The sequence below is a fragment of the Rhineura floridana genome, chromosome 3 (assembly GCF_030035675.1).
Source record: "Rhineura floridana isolate rRhiFlo1 chromosome 3, rRhiFlo1.hap2, whole genome shotgun sequence".
In the NCBI taxonomy this organism is placed as follows: domain Eukaryota; kingdom Metazoa; phylum Chordata; class Lepidosauria; order Squamata; family Rhineuridae; genus Rhineura; species Rhineura floridana.
This window is the reverse complement of record NC_084482.1, coordinates 64,147,329-64,153,957: the sequence shown is the minus strand read 5'-3', so window position 1 is coordinate 64,153,957 and position 6,629 is coordinate 64,147,329. Positions and strand designations below refer to the sequence as shown.

The window sequence follows — 6,629 nt, the reverse complement described above, 5'->3', positions numbered from 1 at the left end:
ACAGAGTTTGGACATGGCCTGAACAAACAGGATCCTTAGCCTAATGCATTTGACACACCCAGTACTTGTTTTATCAACAGGAAAAAATGTGATTAGCTCAGGCGAACTACACCCACTTCCAACAGTTTATGCCAGAATGACCATTACAAAACATTAAAAGATTATATAACAGAGCCCTTCCCAATCTCAGCTGCTTAGTTTAATTAAGAATGCTTAAGGACATACTTAGTATTAGCCAAGACACTTCTCTCTAGAGCCACTGAAGATGTTCTGCTAACACAGCATGGGATTCACAGACCCAGGATAAGAGTTATACAAGTATGAGGTGCAACTTACTTGGCTATGTTGACAGTGCAAGCAAGTCTATGAATGGGATTGCCAAACTCATGGACACATGAACCCAGTTTAGCATATAAGAATTTATTTAGAAATAAGTATATATATCTCTAGACCTCTCCGTTGTAGACTTGAAAATATGTAACTGTGCCAAAACCCAAGTGACTTTTCTACTTCCTAAGACCCATTCCCCCTCCTTTAATTGGCATTCCTTCCCTTTTCCCCAACACTGCAACCCTTGCCAAAAAAAATTGAGTTATTTGAATAAATTTGCTTTTGAGGTACTCTAGTAGCGTCATGCTCTTTTGAAGCTCCGTGCTTGTTTAAGTGTGGCCAGGAATTTTGGTGTGGACTATAGATGATGAGCCATGAATGGAATATAGAGAATACAAGTGTTAAATATGCCAAGTATGAAAATGCACTTGGGTCATTTTCTTCCTAGCACAGACAACTCGTAGCAGATTGCTCATTTCAGTCTTTCTTTTCAGGCTGTATATACACTCAGCACTCTTCCTACTTAAAACAGTGTTTCATATTCTGAGCCACTGCCACACATCCTTCTGCAGTCAAATATATATATTTAATGGTGAGGACTCTATAAATTCCATGTCTAAAGTTAGGAGCTCTGTGTCATCCCGAGAAACTGAGCTCATAAAAGCTGTGCTTCCAGGCCTCTTAATTGTGGAGAAAGCAGTATCATAAGAACTATAATGGTGTTTGGATAAAGGTTTCTGTAATAGAACAGCATTTTAGTATCCCTACACACACCATCCCCCTCTGTCTTGTTCTCCCCATTCATGCCCTCAACTTAGATCTCAGATGTTTGAATTAAGAGGCAAAGAAGGTGCTCATGTATGCACAATACACATAATTTTTACAGAATACATTGCTGGAAGCTTCTAAAAAAATGCTCCTTCATGCTTTCTAAAGTAGTTTGCTAAAAGCGCTGCACTTGTTCTATTGGTTGTTTTTCATTACAGCCAGCACCCCTTGTGTAATCTGCTATGGTAACTATTCTTGGAATGTGATTGCAGCCTTTTGCTTTCCCCAGAAGAGACACCATGGAGAAGTAGAAGGCCATTTTGTATAATTCTTTGCCCTCTAGTGGCAGAAACCAGAATGCAGAAGCCACATCACAAAGTAACAGGCAGCAATAATGAAGATAGGAGCATGCTGCTTGCTCTTTAGCAACATGCGGACCAGATTTTTTTTTCCTTAGAAGTGTCTTTTGCCAGACATTAAAACACTTGAGTCTTGGTTAAGACTGAACATCACATTTTATTGAACTGACTATGAATAAACCAGAATGATATTATAAACAAAAATCACATTAAAATGGAATTATGATGACTCTTCTCACTGCAGTACCTGAGCACTGTTGTTCTGTCACTGCTTACCTGTAATGTAAAAGTGATAATGGTCATTATGATGAGCTGAAGTTTCAGCCACAAAATCAGATGCTAGTGTTTCCTCATAACATCCATTAGAAGAGATCCACTTATTTCTGAACTAAAATTGGAGATCCTCTTTACCACTATGGCAACAAAGCTTTATTTGCCAATGTTTAACAGTAAGAGTTATCCAATATCACCTGCTTTCTTGAATGTGTCCCTGATCCATGCTTGCCTACTGATTGGAAAGTTACATGCCCAGAACTGTGACTCATACAAAGATGTAGTGGGCAGCCTTCTCCAAGGGTGGATAATTTTCTTAAATCTCAAGACAGGGTTAGATGGCATCAGTTACTCCTCAAACAGAATTACCTAACCCAGCAGAGGCAACTAGAAGGAGGCAAAGTCAGAACAGAGTTTCATGCAACTGCAGCCTCCTCTATGGGAAGACACGTAGGTCCCACGTGAGAGCCACAGTTCCTATTGCCTACTAGTGGGCCCTGGAACAAAGCCTGGGAATTGCTGCCTTGAGCAGATGGCAACATATCTGACTAGCAAATGATACCCTTGCAGTTTTACCTGATTAATGATAATGATAAGCTGCTGTGCATTTAAAAGTATTCAAAATGCATGGTTAAAAAACAAGAAACTTTTTGCATGGCACTCACATCCACACTAAGAAAATAATTATTTCCTCTTTAAATACAGTAGATGTTTTTCTTTTCAGTTACTGTAACAAGGCCTTCCACATTGACCCCTTCACAAAAGAGAGAACTGAAACCAGATCTGTCTCACTGATTTATTTTTGTTTTATTTATATCCCACCCTTCTCCCCGCCCCCACATCCTGCAGGAGCCCAGGGTGGCATATGTTGTTCTCCCTCCAACCATTTTTCTCCTCACAACCAGCTTGTGAGGTGGGTTAAGATAAGACAACAACTGGCCCAAGGCCACCCATGGCTGAATGGGGATCTGAACCTAGGTTTCCCCAATCTAGATGAAATGCGTGGGCATAGCATTTGAAGTTAGGAGATGCTCTTGGGACAGATACAAGCTGCTGAAACTTTGAGGGAATCATGTTGGCCACCTTTACAGAGGAGTTCCAAAACTGCACACAAGGGCTCCCTGTGCCAAGGTGGCCAGTTAGTTTAGCACTCCATGAATAATGGTAACCAAAACTAATAAGCTACCTGTGGAATGAAAGAGTGCCTAGCTTGAGCTGGTCCATGCCTCCAGGACTAAGACCCAGCTCAACTCTACAATACCATCTTCTTCTCTTGAGCACAAAAAGAAAAGAACAAGCTCGTAGTTTCATTTCTTATGTTACAAAGCTTGACAGACGTGTAACAGCAGCTTTTTATTTCCCCTCACCTTGCCTGTCCCACTCCAACAAGCCCTGCAGAAATTCAATCAGTGAAAATTTTCCTATCATTCTGTTTTCATGTCTCCAAATGACCTACCAGGTGAATTGGTGCCAATCATGCAGTTGTTAAGATGAACAATGCCTTTGTTGTCTGACTAAATCAGCAATCCTAAATGAAGTGGTAACACCAACTCCAGTGTATGTATACGTAAGCTGCCTGCAGTGCTGCTGGCTGATTTAGTCATACGATGTTTATTTTCTCATGTTAGAAAGAAGCCATTCTAAGTCAAAACAGGAACTCAGTGTTATTTTGCTGAGTTTGGAACATTAGTGTAAAGCATTAAGGCAGGTATACTTCAAACATTGAGTTTCCCATCTTTTCTAGAAGCACTGAAAAAAACAGTGTGGTTTACAAACCTACTAGCACAATAAGGAAAGAAACAAGGGGCACAATAACTTGCTAATTTCTAAAACGTTTTTTACAGAGAGACCTACAAGCTATGCGGCAATGCACAAATGAGATCTAGTATATCTAATAAACCTACTCCCCTCCCCCCTGGCCCACCGTACAACAAAAATTATTTGTACTTGTACCATATGGCCCAATACACACCAAGTTCCCCTGCATGTATCTAGAATATCTAATAAAAAAGCAGTAACTTACCTGCAAGAATCCATTTTCCGTATTGTCCTTGGACCATCAGCACCTACAATACAAACTTGATAGTCACTGACACAGTCTCCTTTTCAATACGATCAAAGTTGATTTTACATGAGGACTTTCTAGGACATGTTCCATATACCACCTACAGTCATATTAGGACTCTGCTTCATTACTTAGCAGGATGAACCAAGAGTTTTTAGAAGGACCTACCCTAATATCAGAGTCAGTGTGGCATAGTGGTTGAACTACAACCTGGAAGACCAGGGTTCGAATCCCCACACAGCCATGAGGCTGACTGGGTGACCTTGGGCCAGTCACTGCCTCTCAGCCTCAGAGGGAGGCAATGGTAAACCACCTCTGAATACTGCTTACCATGAAAACCTTATTCATAGGGTTGCCATGAATCGGAATCGACTTGAAGACCGTCCATTTCCATTTTTCACCCTAATACCAAGAACTGTCAGGAAATAAACTGAGAATTCATACCCACAGGGTGGTTGCTTACATTTGTCAGGCATGCTTCATTTGGCAAACATGGCCCTAAAATAATTTGAAACAGCCACAGAATTTAAACAGTGTAGCAAATGAATACCACACATCCAGGACAAACTTTAATATTTTGTACTAATACGTGAAAGTTAAAGAACAAATTAAATTGGCACTTTCCCCTCTGTCGCTATACCTATGCCCTTTAATTTATTTAATTTATGTATTTATAAAATTTCTATCCCACTTTTCTTCCCTAAGGAACCAGGTTTTAAAATGTGAATGCCTAAATAAGACAAATTCCCAAACCCTTATCAGATCAATTCCTTTTTTAGGCCAGCCAAAGTGTCTCAAAATAGTGTGCAAGATTTTGAGTTAGTGAGAATTCTTCATCAGGTTAGAGATCCGGGATAACCAACATGGTGCCCTCTACATGTTGTTGAACTCCAACCCCCATCAGCATGGGTAATGGCCAGAGACGATGGGAACTATAGTCCAACAGCATCTAGAGATCGTGTTAGCTACTCCTGGATTACATGGTAAATAAAACAAGGGGGGAAGGAAAACATTGGTTGATGGTGAAGACATGAAGGCTGCATCTGGTCACAATCTTAAGATCGAATGTGGGAGAAGGTAGCTGAAATACAAGGGATGCTCTGTAAGACACTGTGCAGGTTTCAGGTTGTACCAAGCACTGCTGAGAAGAACGAACATGCAATGGTTGACTCCCCCCACCCCAATGTCCGGGAATATAAAATCTAGCTGTTATTCAGCTTTGTCTCCATCCTTAGACATTGACAGTACAGGAATGGTTTTCTCTGAAAATCACAACAGATCTGTATGCAGTATCATACATGACCATCAAGCTACTGATAGAATGCTCACACCTGTTACTGCACAGGACAGACCCCAGAAAGGAGTGTGCCACGTTTTTATCTAGGGCAAAGTCAGGCTAGCTGGTACAATGCTGGACCCAGCAGGCCCAGCTACACAGCAACCATTTCCCAGCCCATGCCAAGCAGCAAACATCCATTATGTTTCTAACACACCTACTTCTTTAAGTCAATTAACAGTGCCTTACCTCAAGAAAAAAAATGCAATGATTCCAGAATGGTAGAGTTGACTTGTCTGCATGCAATTGGCTCTTGCCAAAGGACTAGATGCAAGGCATGTGGAACAAGTGGTGTGATCCTTTTTGTTGTTGTTGTTATGTGCCTTCAAGTCGATTACGACTTATGGTGACCCTATGAATCAGCAACCTCCAATAGCATCTGTCTTGAACCACCCTGTTCAGATCATATAAGTTTCCAAAGGCTTGATTTCTCCTATTTCCCTGTTATTTGAAGCCTTATGACTTTCCACCCACTCTGCAACATTCTCTGAAAGTACCTTTCTTAGGACATTTATTCAGAGCTTGGAAAAGTTACTTTTTTCGAACTACAACTCCCATCAGCCCAATCCAGTGGCCATGCTGGCTGGGGCTGATGCGAGTTGTAGTTCAAAAAAAGTAACTTTTCCAAGCTCTGCATTTATTCCAGTCATTGTTGGCTCCAGACTGCCCTTTTTCCCCTTTGCTCCCCCACCCCTTCCTACGCTTTCAGAAAAGAGTTATCAAAACACCAGAAATCAAGTGTAGAAGACAGACCCAGAAATACACATTCCTATTAGAACTCCATCTTTACCTCTGGAGGGCAGTAAGCCTGTCCCACATCTTATTTCCTCGCCCCCCCTTCACCCCCGGGGGGAATCCATCGCCCATTAATAAAGCTACAAGAGGCCATAATACAGGCCCGCCTGGAAAGCAAACTCCAGTACAGTGTTAACTGTGGGAGTAAAGCACCGAAGAAAGGGCTGGGGATAGCGAAAGCGGCGTCAAGCGGTAGCAGCCACGGCCTTGCTAAAAAGGAGGAGGTACAGGACAGCCTCGCTTTTTGAGATTTATACTCCTGCCAAAAGCTCCGCCCACGACTCCCACAACTCGAGCTACTGCAGCTGCCCTTGCGTAATTGCATCTCAGTGCGGCACTTAAGGGTTAAAGCCAGCAAAAAATAAGCCAGAGAAGCCAAGCTTTCCTCCATCCCCATTTCCGCTCTCCTCTTTCCAGCCTCCCGCCTCTGTCGTCGCCACCGCCCTGCAACCGCATATGACCCACCTCTAGACTTTGGTCTGTCATTCTACCCTCTCCTCTCGACAACTCCCCACACCCACCCCAGGCAAGCGTTCGCTGCGCCTGCCATTCCTGCCTTTGAAAGGACACACAACTTCATGCCCCAAATCACGTAGAAACGGAAAACAAGTCACGACTTTAAGGCGGAACTAAATAGCAAGAACCTGGGGGTACCCGCGAGAACTACAAAGTCTATGATCCTCTTCATTCTCTATGGTTCACC

At 42.3% G+C, this 6,629-nt stretch overlaps 1 long non-coding RNA gene and 1 other non-coding gene across 3 annotated transcripts; both read right to left on the bottom strand.

Moving 5' to 3' along the window:
- Positions 1-1,605: 1,605 nt before the first annotated feature.
- On the bottom strand, positions 1,606-6,331 carry LOC133382154 (uncharacterized). 2 transcript variants are annotated; one of them, XR_009761813.1, is made up of 5 exons: positions 5,922-6,331; positions 5,321-5,525; positions 3,754-3,796; positions 3,187-3,370; positions 1,606-1,733 (listed from the first exon to the last, which is right to left on the bottom strand). It is a non-coding gene; the product is annotated as an uncharacterized LOC133382154 (long non-coding RNA). The 2 variants fall into 2 exon arrangements; XR_009761812.1 differs by lacking the exon at positions 3,187-3,370 and having other exon boundaries at positions 5,922-6,326.
- On the bottom strand, positions 5,074-5,252 carry LOC133382659 (small Cajal body-specific RNA 16). Its single transcript, XR_009762043.1, has one exon. It is a non-coding gene; the product is annotated as a small Cajal body-specific RNA 16 (non-coding RNA).
- Positions 6,332-6,629: the final 298 nt, after the last annotated feature.